At 41.2% G+C, this 16,629-nt stretch overlaps 3 long non-coding RNA genes across 3 annotated transcripts; 1 reads left to right on the top strand and 2 right to left on the bottom strand.

The window, feature by feature from the left end:
• Nucleotides 1-210: 210 nt before the first annotated feature.
• On the bottom strand, nt 211-2,632 carry LOC118223860. Its single transcript, XR_004764511.1, has 3 exons — nt 2,382-2,632; nt 1,865-1,939; nt 211-370 (listed from the first exon to the last, which is right to left on the bottom strand). It is a non-coding gene; the product is annotated as an uncharacterized LOC118223860 (long non-coding RNA).
• Nucleotides 2,633-6,181: 3,549 nt separating this feature from the next.
• LOC118223865 lies at nt 6,182-9,786 on the top strand. The gene is made up of 2 exons (XR_004764512.1): nt 6,182-7,337; nt 7,708-9,786. It is a non-coding gene; the product is annotated as an uncharacterized LOC118223865 (long non-coding RNA).
• Nucleotides 9,657-10,376, bottom strand: LOC118223866. The gene is made up of 2 exons (XR_004764513.1): nt 10,346-10,376; nt 9,657-10,229 (listed from the first exon to the last, which is right to left on the bottom strand). It is a non-coding gene; the product is annotated as an uncharacterized LOC118223866 (long non-coding RNA).
• Between the last annotated feature and the right edge of the window lie 6,253 nt (nt 10,377-16,629).

The following is a 16,629-nucleotide window of genomic DNA, read 5'->3' as shown; positions in this document are numbered from 1 at the left end:
AGTCGGCCTAAAATACTGTAACAGATGTATTCTTGTTTGGCCTTGATTTTTCGTGCCACGTATTTCAAAAACATCTTCCCCCCTCCTCATTCTCAGCATGATACAAAAGTGCTGAGGTTTTGCTGAAAAAAAAAGTGGGTGGGGGGAAAAAAAAACTGGCCTGTTTTTTGGTACACCGGGCCAGCAAATGAGAGAGTGCCCTCCTTTAACACATTCCAGATACAGCATGTTAGTAAGATGCCTTGGTTATCTGACAGATGCACCATAGTTACCCAAGTTTCAGACATGCATGCACGTGCAAGAATTAAATCTGGAAATATCTAGAGGTGTTGTAGAGAGGGGGAAAAAAATGTTCACTCTGAACTTTGTCCTGAAAAGAAAAATGAAAACACTTGAGATAGGAAAAGCAGTTGGATTTTCCCTCAGCCCGTGTAATTCTAAAAATAAACTTTGAAATCCTACACCACAGCACCTATTCAAACATAAAGCTTGCTTGTGTTACAGTCCAGTGCATATGATAACTCATAACTTCAAGCTCTAAAGAAGCCAAAACTTAATCATGCGTAGATGCAAGACTCAATATTGGCTACTCAGTTTAGTTAATCACTGTAATATACGGTATCACATGATATTGTACCTGTGCTCTGATTGGATATTGCGGAAATTTATTTGTTTTTAGTTTGAACAGGATTGTTGTCAACTTTTGATTAATTGCAACAAAGTTGTGCAAGCAAAAAAAAAATAGGTTATTGCTTTCTTCGCAGAAATAAATGATGTTTGCTAAGTATAGTATACATAATGTATACTATACTATTGTAATGTAAATGTAACATAACATAAAGAACATCTTACAACAATGCGATATGTGTGACTGGTCAACTCTGCTGCTGAATGACAGTGGAATGCCAATGAAGTAGAGTTTAAAACTTTTACACACACACACACACACACACACACACACACACATACACAATGAATAAATGTTATACGATTAATCTAATTATATGTAAAACTTGAGGAAACATATGCTCTATACACACTGTTTTGGGGTTACTTGAAGTATATTTTCTTGTTGTTAGACCACAAACCCACTAATGCTTGCTTATCAACCATTGTAAAGCTGACAGGTCCTTAGAAACTTCTGTAAATATCTAAAATTTCCTTTTTCAAACACAAACACTGGGCCAGTAGAAAACATACACTAAAAATGAAATAGAACAAGAAACCCCGGAAAGTGAACTATCCCATTTAGGTAATCACTTCACAGCGTAAGTACTGTATTGTTGACTTACATTGACATGCTAAATGTTTTCCTGATATGCATTATTATGTGAAGCTAAGCTTCATGTCTGCTATCACTGCTCAACAACACTGTAAACACACGACTAACCTTTAAACGAAACCTCATTTAGTCAATAAAAAGCTTGAAAATGTATGCTCGGGTAACACATTGTATACGTGTATGCTTATGTGCATGCATGTGTGTGAACATCAACTGTGCTATAAATACAATGTAAGTGGTACAAGGGGAAGTAGGTGAAAAGAGGTAGAGGGGGAGAAGAGATGGAGGATAAGATTAGGTAGAGGGGATCGGTCTGATATACTGTGTAAGAAAAAAAAACTTTATGGTATATAATATAATATATAATATAAAACCAGGTATATATAGACTAATTGCAAGAGGTTAGTCTGAAACCCCTCTCCTTCCACAGTCTCCATTTTAAACTTAATAATATTAATTGCTTTCAAAAGACCTCTGAACAGGAGTCACGTAGGTACATTAATGACCTTCCTCGGATGATTTCCCCAGTGAACACGTAGTAACTGTGAACGACCTCTATTCACGCTGATGAATTGAACTCACCTTCCTCGTAGGACGGGGTTCACTTTCAGCAGGAGGGGGAGAAATATGCTCCGGAGAACTTCATTTGTCACACAACTAGTTAAAATGAAGACATAAATGAAAGCCATTTCCCTCCGAATATCCCAAATATCCTAAACTGGACAAAAGGGCAGAGAGGGGGGGGGGGGGAGGGGGTGTATATGTCTACCTGGTGTGTGCATAACAATAGAAAAAGAAGTATGCATACACATACACATATAGAAAAATAAGTATGCATACACACACATACACAGACTATATATACATAAATGATATATATATATATATATATACTGTACACACACTCACACACTATCTAAAGTAAACATATATGTATGAGCAAATGAGAGAGTAGACATATTTGGCATATACAGCACATTATAAATTAAAATAAAAAATAAATGAAAAAACAATAAGGGAAAAGAAGGATGTGTGCATAGCAAGGTTTATGTACTTTTAAAATTTACTTTAATTGTTTGCATTATCTATATATATTTACCTGAGGAAGATATTTAGCAATATATTTTGGTTCTATTTTTTTGGTATTCCACTGTTTGGCTTTTCCCCTTCTTTGTATTCTGCATTGAGCAGCTCATCCCATTTTGCTCAGTTCTGTGTGGATTTCTGTCACATGCAATATTTACAAAAAAGAAAAAAAAAAACCCAGGTGGACCAAATGCTCGACAGGCTTGACTGAACACTGTCTTCAACTGAACTCTCTCTCTTCCAGACAAGGGTTCTCTCTCTCTCTCTCTCTCTCTCTCTCTCTCTCTCTCTCTCCCTCCCTCTGCTTATGTTGGACTTCAGCTACAATTAGGTCTTCATGCTACTGTGTGTAACAAATGGGTAAATGTGCGTGAATGTCACAGACAAGCAGCAGATGAGGCACTAAAGGAAGTGGAATAAGGCCCATGTTACGACACCCACAGGCTGTTGTAATTAGGTTTGTTAAGCTCAAGAATTCCAGCTCTGATGGGCTGCAATTTAGAGCTTAGAAGCAAGATGTGTGAAGCATTTATCCAAGTAATGACTTTTAACGATTTTTCGTGCAGAAACACGCCAGAAAACTGCACACTTCAGGACTAAAGTTTGAGATGGCTGTCGTACACAGAGAAACATTTTTGGTGAAAGGTGGATGTGGGTGCAGCCTATTGTTCCAGCACAGCAAGAATACACCTGATTCAGCAAGTCCAGATCTGGAGTAGACACCATGATTATTTCATGAGATGAATTTGGGTATTTTAATGCTGTCCTAGAACAGAAGCTCACACTGACATCTTTTTGGGAAAGTCAAACATTACAATAGCTTATGCCATGCATGTGTGTCTGAGTGTGTGTGTGTGTGTGTGTGTGCATACGTGTGTGTGTGTGTGTGCGTACATGTGTGTATGGGTGTGTGCGTGTGTGTGCATAGGTGTGTGTGTGTGTGTGTATGTGTGTGTGTGCATGCGTGTGTGCATGCGTGTATGCATAGGTGTGTGTGCATATGTGTGTGTGTGTGCATACGTGTGTGTGTGTGTATGTGTGTGTGTCTGTATGTGTGTGTGCGTGAGTGCATGTGTATGTTTGTACATAAAGCTGAATTATATGCAGGTGGAGTTTCAAATTTATTTCCTCTTTCAGTTCTCATCTTTGTGTTCCTGCCTCTTTCGGAACACTTGATGTGCCTGCGCATCTTTTACATAAGACGTGCAATCGAAATGGTAAGGGCTGTGGACCACTCTGAAATACACTGAAGAGTGGAATAACTTGTGTTAGGTTATACAAGTACCAGGCTCTGTTATTAGGAAATGAACAAATTATTATGGTCATAGCTTTCCGACTTATTTCCCCAAACAGACTGCTCACCTATTTTGTATGATTCAAATAAAACTTGTCAACATATATCATGTGATTGGATGGGAATGCACAGCAAGGGCCAATCTGTTTAGGGATCTCATGCCAACTTCTTCTACTCAGTGCAATCATTTATCTGATTGGACATGTCCTGACCTACAGCTGCAGATTGCGCATGTATCCTTGGCAGAAATTTTAGTATGCTCTAATACTGAAGTCATGCAGTGTTGGTGTACACTGCTGTTTACAAAGTTGAGCCAAAATAACTACTTAGAGCAGAAAACAGCACAAACAGCAATCCTAAGGGAACTGAATTGTGCACCCCTGGGATGTGGTTTACTTTTTCAATATCGGATTGAAAAAATGTTTTTACTTTATTTGAGTTTCCTGAATGTTTTGACACGGGGTCTAAGGGGAAGAGGGTGTTAGTGCTACTTTGTCGGATTACAGAGTTTGCTCCTTCAGAACCCCGTCATGCACATACCAGTGTTAGACACATGCAAACACGAATAATAAATATAGAGAAACGGGAGCTCATCTACAGCATGTACAGTGGGTGAGGCTGGTTTAATAACAGTATACTTGAACGTACTTGCATCATGCATCAACTAACACTGCATATTACACAGACTCAGTAACTAACTTAGTAAGAAATCTTTGTATGCCGTGTACATCATAATTACTGTGGCCAAATTAGATATCAGAATGCCAGCAACAAGCTGAGACAACTTTGTTTTACAGATTATAATAAATCGAGTGTGTTACACAACTTTATTTCATCAGCAAAGCCCAGTACAGTACAGGCTAGGAAGTGAAGTACTTCCCCTTTACCAGTGGACTTACTATCTGAACAACAGTGTCAAAATTTTGGCTTGGAATCTACTGCTTGTCCTGCATAAGCGTTTAATGAGTTTTTAATTTGAATACCAACCGTGAGCATTAGCCCTCGGGCATGAACTTCACTGCTGAAAGGTGTTTTGTAGCAACACCAAATCACAACTGCCAGACCGCGTTTGTCAAAAAACAAACACACGTATTGTATTTCATTACAAGTTAAGGAGAGGCATCCAATACGTTCCGTGCAATTCTTACTGTGGCCATAGATAGCACCCATGCACGCATTCATGCATGCATGCATGGATTAACACATTATATGTTGCCTTCGCTCCTCCAGAGAAGTTTGGACCCTGCTGTGAATAGCTGGCCGAGGAATGGCAGGTGTTAATGGGGTGCAGCTGCCTGGCAGAGGTGAGATTGATACGATGTTGATCGCAGCATCTTGATGTGACACAATGTTGTGAGATGGCGGGGAGGGGTGCTGATTTAGGGAAAGAGACAGGTCCTGACAACAGAAAGCTAATTGCTTCCAACTTTCCGTAGATGCCTGGTCACAGCTGGCCGGTGACGTAGCTGAGGGTAAGGTTTGAGCCTGCAACTCCTTAAGGCCTGTTCTGTGCTCACGACGAGCACTTTTACGGATGGAGCCACTCAACAGCCCAAAGTACCGAAACCCATTGTGTTCGAAAAATGAATTTACGGAGGAACCTCTGTAAACCACTGCAGACTGACTTGTATAAAAAGGAAAAACTATATCTTTGCAAAACTTTGTGACACCAAGCAGGGCTGGGGTCAATTTCATTTCCATCAATTCAGGAAATGAACTGAAATTCAGTGCATGGTTTGACAACTTCACATAATATTCAAAGAAGATTTTTCAATAAATACATTTAAATTTCAATTTCCTGACCCGGCTGAATTGAAACAGAGCTGACCCTGCCCTGGTAACCCCGCGAAGCAACCGTCACAAATCGCACATCAAAACGCGATAGAACATTTCCTCAGTTTAAATTGCTTGGCGAAACCTTCGCTTGTGGAATTGAGCCCCCCGAAATGAGGTGCGACGCACAACAAAGGAGACAATGAGAGGCCCTCAGCTGTGACAGCCGGAGCTAAGAAACTGTCTGTTAAACGGCGGCGAGCTTCGTGGCAGAGAAAACCGCGGCTTCATTCAGCTGAAGCAGACAAGCTGCGCTGCATTGCCCTGCTCACCCCGAACAATTAACCCTGATGCCTCATTCTGAAAGTTCTTCTCCTTTCTAAAGCGCCCCCACCCCCCGCCACAAATAAAATTCAACTGTTCAAATTTTCACTATCATGTTATAAATGTAAAAATAAGCCGCCAAACGTTATCGTTGTTTTCATTCCTGTCCGCAGGAACTGTGAAAATTTGAAAATCAACAGGCGGTTGTTAAAAGCACACGTGTCAATACCAGCGAGCATGCCGAAGTGCCATGTTTGTCAGTTAAGCAACCCCCCGAAGGCCTGTTTGCAATGAGTGTCGCAACGGTGACTCTTTGCCACTCTGGTTGCAGCCACTTCCTGTCTTCTAACCTCATGGTCAGCTTAGCCAGAGCTCAGCTTCCTCTTTGTAAAAACTCCTGATAAGGACAGGCTGCACAGTTCCCCTTGCACTCTTTCAAGCTCCGCACCATGGAGAGGACACCCTCGAACCTGCAGCTACAGAATACTGACAGACGGGTCCGTCACGTAAGTACGGAGAACAGGAACTTAATATTCTCCTTTAACGGTCCTGAACCTGAATTTCGCAAGTAGGCTGGTCAGCACTCTTTCATACTGGCCAACCATCCATCAGCAGCCAATTCAGACTCAAGAAACCAGATGGCACGAGCCACCTGCTTTAATTGATTTGAATCGATTAATTGCTGAGCAAATGAAAGCTGTTACCCTTGGCGGCTCAACAAGACAAATGTCAATGGATAACAAAGCCTTTTTTATTCTTTAATGTGTAACCCTTCTTTTAAATTGCCGTGCTCATACAGTTACGCTAATAGCAAGTCAAAGTAGGTTTGGGATCACTTTGAGGTCAATGGCAAGGTACCTGCCTGTCCTCGTCTGTCAGTGCTGAGAAAGGGAGTCCAGATTGTGTACTGAACAGTCCTAACAGCCTCGTCCTGACTCATCAGCCACCAACAAATATAGAACAGGGGTGATTCAGGATTCTTTTCCTTTGCCACTGCGATGATTTCCGCAAATTGAGCTCAACGGTACAGATGCAAGCATTTTTCACTTTGCAATGATGTTTAATAATTACTGATGCATCCATTGAAGGAATCTGTACTTTGGAATGCTACCTTATGTCTAATAATGATATTGTACATAACGCAGAAGGGCACTGGAAATGTAAAATTTGATTTAACTTTAGGGTTTAGATTATGCCATACAGCCAATACATCTGAAATATATACTGCAGAGACACTGCACGTGTAATTGAAAAGCCCAGCCGTTTCATTGACTTGGAGCTTCGGGTCGGCCTTGTGCCGACATGTTTCATAACCAGCCATTGCTTCTTGTTGAGGTCACATATTGCTTCCTCTCTTTTAACATTGTGAGAGAATTTCAGGTTCCGGAAGGCTCCACCAGCGCTGCGTGAGCGTACGGGTCCTTACACTCAGTGTATTTGACAAGCTGAGCTTGACACTCATCCTGATGGGAGTGTCAGTTTGTCAAATACCCCAAGTGTGAGGTCACTTGTCATCGAGGTCCAGGTCCATGGTCTTGCTCCCGGGAACCAGAAGGAGAGAGTCTGCTGGTTACTCTGGTTAGTATGTACTGTAACGCCATATGAAAGGTTAAGGTAAAAAGATCAAGTTTTAGAGGTGCGCCACACCTGCAGTGGCTCCAGTGTTCATGTGGCATTGCAGGCTTTGCTTTTGTTTCTGGTGATGTTCAAAAAAGCACAAACTGCAATATCCGTTGTTAAATAATGCATTAGTTCATTATTAATTATTCTTCATTAATCTTTGCAAAATTATGCAAGAATCTAGCTGATGGCTACAAGGGGAGAAAATGAGATTGCATTAGGTCACCAATCATTATAAACAATTCCAACATAAATCACGAAAGTGACTACTGGTGTATCATGGAAATAACTACTTGGCTTTCAATGCAACTGTGTGGATATATTTCAGGCCATAGTTCCTGAGGCAGATTGGAGAGGCAGGTGCAGACTAAAGAGGTGGGTGGATGATGGAAGGTGGGTGAGTATATTTCTGCATGAATGCTTGAGTCTGCATACATTTATAAAACAAGGCTTTTGGTTTTCCTCTTAAATTTAATGGATGTTAAAGCCTGTGGGGAAAAAGACAAACTCACTGTGAAGTCAGAGCCCTTAAACAGTTCACTTTTTAACCCCCCCCCCCCGAATACATTTCAGATGGTGTCTGATTCAGCTGTGGTGGTACAAGACACTATGTTTTATTATTAATTCTCAGAAAAAAAAATGTTTGCAGATCTGTACAAGGGAAGAACATGAAAGCGTAGCCAAGTCACATGGAGAAAAAAAGAGCGTTGCTGGTTCTTGCTGTTTCTTCACAGTGTATGCTAATTAAGGCAGCCAGGACACACACGCAGAGGATGTGGCCTATCTCGTGATCAAAAGGCTATATAAGGAGATACTCTCTGCGGGCAGAGGCGAAACAACGCTGCTCTCATGAATTCAGAGTTCGTTTATGCAGTGCATTAGGCAGCTGCTGCATGCTGCAAAACCCTTAAATTTTTACTTCCAGGGCTTTGCTTTGGTGCGATGACTCACGGGTTACAGTGCACACTGGATTTATGGCAATATCTGAATAGTGGTATCTCATTGCATCTGGATTGCCAGTAAAAACATCTATCCCTCAAACAAGTTTCCATGAAGATCGAGTAAACTACTTTGAGTGATCTGTAAATATTGCCAGAGCTCTGCTGTTGGGTAAACCAAAAAACATAGCAGAAACTGAGAGGTACACAACAAACATCTGGTTTGAAAGAACGTGAAATCTGCTTGAAAATTGAGAGATCACAGCGGTTTATAATCAATTCCACAAAGTGCTGTGGTTCCTCTGGGTATTTCAGTGCCATGCCTATTGCCTTAGTACTAGGACAGGGATCTCAAATCCTGCAGAACCACAGTACCTGCTGGTTTAAGTATTTACATCACCCTACATTCTGTCAGCGGTTTGTTTTCTTCTCCTGGATGCTGTAATGACCAGATGTGTTTTGTCTGCTGCCCAAAGAATTGCTTTGTGTATTCTGATCAAGCTGATTAGATGGATGAAAAATGTATAGGTCAGTAGACCAGTAGACTGATCTGTACACAGCTCTGTGTGTGTGTGTGTGTGTGTGTGTGTGTGTGAGAGAGAGAGAGAGAGAGAGAGAGAGAGATTTGATTTTTGAAACTCCTTTCATTGGGACATTGTTCAAACACAGAAATTACAGAACTTCAAAAAAACAGATCAAACAGCAAAAAACAAGCCCAAACAACAACCTCAGGCAGAGAGAGAGAGAGAGAGAGAGAGAGAGAGAGAGAGAGCTGGGTTTGACTTAGTGAAGGTTTCCTTGCCAACCTTTTTCCTAGACCTGCAGGTGTTCCACCAGTAATCCTGTAAGTGGCCTTCATTTGGGCCTTCATCTCATTTGGGCTCTTTGTTGAACTTGTTCTTTTGCTGGGGAGCTGGGGAAGGTCACTATGCTTTTTCTGTTTTTGGTTTGATATTTTCTTTTATTTATTATTATTATTTTTTTTACAGCTGAGAACATTTAATGTCAGGTTGTGGTGCAGTCACACTTCTTTCCTACCAATATACAAATAACATACCTTTCCCTTCACTCCAGCATTAGGATAGCGCTAGTTGAGTCAAGATCAAATGTAAACACTTGGAATGTACGTTTACTGTGTCAAACTTATTCACTGCCAGTTTAAAGATAGACATCAAACTTCAAAATCACTAACCAAGGTGCTTACATTTGGAATTAATTTGGAATTCGATACATTTGGAATTCATTCCCCTCCCCCTCCCCCTCCCCCTCCCCTCCATATCACTGACCTCTCCTCAAGTTTGTTTAATGAAATCTGTTGCTACATTTTTTTATTTACTGAACTGAATGAGCCAACAGTATAAACTCATGATAGCAGTTAGGGTACCCCCACATATTCTCATTATGGATGGTAAATGTGAACTTTTATGTTGTATTTATGTGAAAATGAATAAAATTTTAATAAAAACATGTTCACTGCTCAGTATTGATTTACAAGTTAACTAATGAGCCCCAAAGGGATCAAATTTACTCTGCTGGAGTTGATTTAACATGGACATTTAATGTGCAGTTCACTGGTTGCCTCTGTAACCACTGAACATCTGCTGTGTTCATATTCCGTGTGCAGGGGCTCTAGGGAGCACACAGCCCCAATGTCAAATTACCAGCAGCCTAAAGGCTTGTAGGTGGCTAATTGCCTGCAGAAAGAACAGATTACATTAGGAATTGGGCTGACTCAATTAATTCTGAAATCTTTTTAACTGGAACAAGGGGCTGGTGTAGCCTCCCATGGCCCGTAAGCTTGCCATCTCACCCTTTGTTCTTCACCAGTCGATGCCTTGTTTTTTCCTCTGGCTTTCTTTGGTGGGCAATTACTGGCATCATTGGAGATGATTATGTACAGGACCGCCCCATTCTGAAATGACATCACGGATAAACCTTTGGAGATGGTGATGTAACCAAGCTGAAATTCTGGCCATCCCGCAGAATCAAATATTTAATACTTTGTGGTTTTGTCTAACTTTTACTTACAAGACTTTGCCATCAATGTGATGTGTTTTTTTTGTTGTTGTTTTGTTGTGGACTGTTTTCTTTTGTTGTCCTGATTTCTCTCTTGTTTTGATACCAGTGTGGTGCCATCCGGGCACAATTCCTGGCACAATTTCCCAATCCCACAGGTCGATTATTGCGTTTGAATCAGGAAACGCGCCCTCTCGCTCGATCATTCGCTCACAAGATAGCCGTTAACGAAACCCGATCCATTTCACCCCCCTTTTTTAACAGATGAAAAAGCCAGGAACAGAGGAAACGGTTTTCCACAGAGTCTCTGTAGCATTCTCTTTATCCGCAGGCCCATTCAAAGCTCGGGGGGACAGTTTTTTTGAGCGCCGGAGGAAGGCGGTCAGAGGTTCTCCAGCAGTGTCCCGCATTTCAAGGATCGCTGTGTGTTTTTTTTTTTTCTCTCTCTTTCTCTTTTTTATTTTACCCCCGCCTCCAGTGGGAGCCGGCCATCTGAAGGCCATGAGAAGCTGCCAAGTGCTGACAGACGGATGCTGACATGCTTGAGATAAGAGCCAGACAGAAACATTTAACACCTGCAGCTGCACAGAAAGCCGAAACCCACAAACGCCCGTGGCACAACCAGCACCCATGTTTTCACAAATTCTGAAGTATCTGTAAATATGGATATTTGTTCCAACACAACCTCGATGACTTCTCGGTGCAGGTGTGCAGCCGGTTAGACACGCCATGCAAATAGCAATGTTTGGGTACGACCTCAACGATCTCTCGGGGGGGGGATGCATGCCGTGATCGGATGATTTTTATCATTCCAAATCAACCTTGGCGGTGTGTTGTGACACTGGGTATGTCGGTTTTCCAGCATCAGTTGGGGAGGTTCGGCGCAACATATCGAGTGTGTGTGTGTGGCCCAGTGTCAGTGCGATAGTAATGCCACAGATGCAGTCTGGTGCCTTCATGCTAGATTTCACCGATCAAGGTTGAGGGAGTGTCCTTGATGGCACACTAATATTAGAACCAACCCCTGCCCCAACAACAACAAAAAAAACTGCAGAAGTGTGTTTTGTAAGTGAAAAAAAGTTTCTCACGACTCTTCAGGGCAATGCGGTAAAATTCACTTACACTGCGCCCTGACGACAAAACATTATTTTAATGAGCCTGGCACTGGGCAAAAGCGAATAGGAACTTTTTACAATTTCCCAAGACATTCAGCGCTTGCATTGAGATATCTGCACACTTTTCCCTTCAGCTCTTCTGTGCAGGAACCCCCGCCCCCCTTTTCAATTCTCGCACAAATGACTCACCAGCTTGTACACATAGCCCTAGATCAGGAGTTGCCAAAGAAGGTTTATGCATTTTTGTGGCCATCAATTTCCCTGACCCTATTAGCTAATTAGCTGAATTCACCAGTGCTGGATTCACTGTAAATTAGAAAAAAAATAAAGGCTGCCTTGTGGTTTATTCAAAGTGCAACGTTTTGAGCCAAGAGGTCTTGCTCAGGCATGTAATCACGTGAAGGAAGTGGGGGGTATATATAGACACACGAGTATGTAGGCACACACACAAATACATGCATTAACATCATAGGCACAATGGCTTAACAGTATTCAGGCTCTGTTCAAGTTTTTTTTTTTTTTCCAAAGAACCAAATTTTTTAAACAAAAACATACAAATGATGTACTGGCACCTTATGTAAGCATGATGTACGTGGGTAGGCATAAAATCTACAAGAAGGAAAAAACACATGATAATTCAGTGTGAATAAACCCAGCTCGAACATTAGGGGGAGACAACAATAAAATTCAAAGGGAAGGCTCGATATTGATATCCTTATTGAGACCCTCAGGATACAGAGTATCGCGGGTGCGAATCCGGTACGTTTCGTGCTGAAGAAGCGCCCTCTTGTGACCGCCCCCTCTGTTCAGTCTGTCCACTCTCTCAGTGCCGGTGTATCCGCAGGCACTGACATTTTGACCTGCCTGTTTAAAAAGGCTGCTGGGCATCGCTCATCACCTAATCTAATATTGCTCCTATGTTCCCTTCTCCTTGCGCCTAAGGCACTTACCTGTCCACATAGGCCAGTCCTCCAGGACACCTAACAACATAAGCAACATGCAGACAACATGCATAGTGTTGCATGTAATTACACCCCGTATGCTATGCCTTGACCAGTGTGAGGATGATTGTATGATTTACTGTCAGAGATGGGAGGTAATGGTGAGGAGCGCGGGTGAGAACGCATGTCAGACCTAATGAGGCGGTCACCTAGATTGACAGGACATTTAAAGACAGGTTTAGGAGGAACCTCAACAACCTTTTTCAGCTTCTGGTCAGATTCAATTATGTGTGTGTTTAAGAATGATTTTCTTGAATTCAGATCCAAGAGAGGAATACTTCTCAGAGTGCGGTTCTCAGGTTGTTTGTAATGTGCCTTCGGTAATAAACATTCTGCCTGGGATATGTAAATAAAACGTTCCTTAGCTGAGTTGATCCATTCAATTGACCTCTTTTGAGGAACCTGTCAGTGAGGTCTATAGCCTGCGTGTTCTACATTTGGCCAGAGCTGCAGATTCTCTGAGCGCAGTAGCCAGTTTCTGTCCAAATATAATGCCACGATCAAAATCAAAATCAAAATCATCAAATCATATAAAATTTGTATAGCACTTTTTACAGAAAACTATCACTTTACAGAATAATAGAAAAAGAACAAAAGGCCTGGATCAGGCCTGGACCCACAAATAGCAAGTGCATGAGGTAAAAAAAATTCCCTGTGGGGAGAAAAAGCTTCCAGATGAGAAAAAAATCTCAGGAGGAACCCAGCTGTAGAGGGGGAGCCCTCTCTGTTGGCCAGCCTGGTATAAAGTAGGGGTCAAATGCATGTAAGAGAAATGTAATAAGGAATCTATCACAACAATCAAAATGAGTTGAGCAGGTTACAGCTGAGGTAATAAACTAGCTGAAAAAGTAGAAATTCAAACGAAGGTAAGTATAGTGTGTACACTGTGCTGTATAGTGTATACATTGTGCCGTTTAGAGGGGCAGGGTGATGCATCTGGAGCCCCAGGCTGTGTCAAGGCATGGGTATGATCCAGGGGATGAGCAGGGCTACTGGTCCTCGACCATAGAGTGAGAGATAGGGCTGGAGCGGTCCCGTGAACTCAGGGAGAGGAACAAGGCTGGGGTGGTCCATGAACTCAGAGCGAGGGGAGGGCTGCAGTTCCAGGGAAAAAGAAACAGGGAACAGATGGTTAGGCACTGGAGAGACTATCAACACACGGAGTAGGTGTAGTCTCTAGCATAAACACTCATATAGAAGCTTCATCCCGCTGCTCATGAACATCCTCAGAGCTTCTTCTCCCGAAGTATGCCAACTGTGTACATCCAAGCAAAGTCTTGTGCAGGCGGACTAGTATGAAACTTGAGTGTGGTGATGCAACATTGACAGAATGCAACCATTTGTTGTAGTTTCGATACAGCAGCTTGTTCACTAACACGTTTCTACATTGAAACAACAACAAATGGTTGCATTCTGTCAATGTTGCATCACCATACTCAAGTTTCATACTAGTCCGCCTGCACAAGACTTTGCTTGGATGCACACAGCTGGCGTACTTTGGTAGAAGTAGTTCTTGATGAAACTGCACAAATTAAGGTCTATCCAAGGATGTTTTTTTGTATTTAAATATACTGTTTTGTCAAAACCTCTATGTTATATACTTACGATGGTACTGTCTTTTTGGCCAGGATTGCCCTGAAAATGGGTTTTATATCTCAAAATAATAAAATAAAAATATAGAAATTGTGAGGACTACGCAAAACGGTCAACAGCCAGTTACCCTATGGTATAGTAGATGAAGCCAAGGACATTAAGCCACCTTAGCTCTTACCTGCAATTCTTCCACCTACACATCCAGAGGCCAGAAGTATTAGGCCACTGGTGGTTTAAACTAAATAAAAACTTTAGGCAGAGAAGAATTCAGTTAATTTATATGCATTTATGGAATAACAAACCGAAGTACAAACATTTTTTTTAAAGAACACAGACCGTTATAACACAAAAATAACATATAACAAAAAAATAATCTTAGACATGACTTTCCTCAAAATAGCCTCCTTTGGCTTCAGTTACAATTTTAAAAATTACTGGATGTCGGCACAATCATTTTTCAAAGTGGGAAGTGGAGGGGTAATGAAATTGAGTGATATCTTATCTACCATCCGTTATTTTTTAAACCGCAGGTAGTCTAAAACCGTTAGCCTGTAGTGCGAGTAAAATAGGCACTGAAGTTGCAATAAATATGGCAAAGATGATTATTTTAAGTGAAACTTGTCGGCAGAAATAGAAAAAAGAAAAGTTTATACTTAGGTTGGTTATTCAATAAATGCACATATATTAACTGAAATCTTCACTGCCTAAAGGTTCTAAAAAAATAGCAGGTGGCCTAAAACTTTCGGCCTGTACTGTACAGTCACCACTCACTGAGTAGACAATAGAGAGATGGGGCGTGAGTAAAATGTATTTGCTAAAACAATTATCAGAGTTTACCCATGACATCATCCATGTTTGATGTGGCTTGCAAAAGCCCAGAGCAGGTCCAGTCTAAAAAGTTTTTTTTTGTTGTACCAAATAGGCAGGCAGCAGGCAGCTATTGGTTATGAGTGCCTGCCGCCACAGATTAAATATTGACTGAAACCTTGGCAGAATTACAACCGTGTGCTCGAGAAAGATGGCTTGATGGGGTGTGGGGGACGGCGGGGGTGCATTAGGAGGGAGGACTAGGTGCTGACTTCACAGTCCACTGCTCAAAAACACTGAATCTACTGCCAAGAAGCTCTTTCCCAGTCTCCGTGGAAACATCCATCATTCCGGCGACCAGAACAATGCCTCATGGCCTGATGTGCCAGCCACTCGCAGTTTCTCATATTTCCTTCAAGGTTACCCAGCTTGAATGTTTCAGGTAACAGCGCTCAGTGTCTGTGCTTAGTCGATGTTGGTGAGGATTTTTTTTATACACCACGGCAAGTGTTGAAAGCCTGGAGCAGCTCATAAAAGACAAGCCAAACACCGAATTCTAAAAAAAAGAATAAAACTTTTTTTAAATACAAGGGACCGGATTGATTAGACTTACAGCTTCTTCACAAACTGTACCATAATTACCATACCATAATTACCTCACCAACCTTTTGTTTGTAGAATGAATAAAAAAACTATGTAATTTTCACTGGAATTTGTGCATCTACTGGTATCCCACAATTTGGCCTCCAAAATATAGTATTATAATGGGCAATGATTGGGGGGCTGGAGCCTATCCCAGCATGCATTTGGCGAGAGGCATGAAAAAACCCGGGACAGGTTACCAATCCATTGCATTGCAATATGTATTTCAACAGAAAATCAGCCATCTGATGCCCATACATGTATCTTTCTTTAACAATTTGTTATCTGATATCTAGTCACACAAGATTTCTCACCAGCATACCTAAACTATGCCAAAGTTCATCCATTGTCTTGCTTTCATTTTTAACATATTTGTGATGTATTAAAATTTGCATAATTGTATTTCGGGCACACCTTGTGTATGTATGTATAATTAAATGGATTGTTATTAGTATCAGTAATCATTGTAGTAACACTATTAACAGTAGTAACACCTTGTTTGTGAAGCATGTCAAGATTACAGCAAAAGCACAGTAAACTTATTTGTGTGATTATGATTTCCTACCAGTAAAATTAAGTACTCCTCCCTTTAGTTTTAATGTAACTTAATGTTATTTAATGTAACAAATGCCTCAAATGACACACTGTACTACGCCAGCTTACCATCCTATTGTTTTTGTGGGCTCTGCTTTTCCCCATTTGTTAACATGAGCGGAATAATCTCAGCACAATATTCCAGAAAAGTTGCTAGGTGCTTTACAACAAGCTGCTGATGCCCTTAACTTATATAATACTTAATACTTCATCATAATACTTCAATTGTTAACCAATTCTTTTTGTTATTGAAATTCACCTATTTTGGTGCTAGATGGCATATTAGCTAGCCACAGTATAGTCAGTCTTAGAACCGACACTTGGAAGACATTAGAGAATAATTCAGTCATAGCCACATTAATTTTAATATGCTAAATGACATGCTTTCACGTGCAGTCTAAATATGTCCTTGACTCACTAGACCACAGTAGTAGCAGTAATGACGATGGTTAGAGAGAAAACCTTTGATAAGATGCAGACTACGTCTAAATAAACCTTTATTTAATCAATTTTGTTCCTATGAAGAACCACAATCACTTCCAGG

The sequence above is a fragment of the Anguilla anguilla genome, chromosome 3 (assembly GCF_013347855.1).
Source record: "Anguilla anguilla isolate fAngAng1 chromosome 3, fAngAng1.pri, whole genome shotgun sequence".
NCBI classification, from domain to species: Eukaryota; Metazoa; Chordata; class Actinopteri; order Anguilliformes; family Anguillidae; genus Anguilla; species Anguilla anguilla.
Note: the sequence above shows the minus strand (reverse complement) of the source record. Positions and strands in the feature narration are given on the sequence as shown.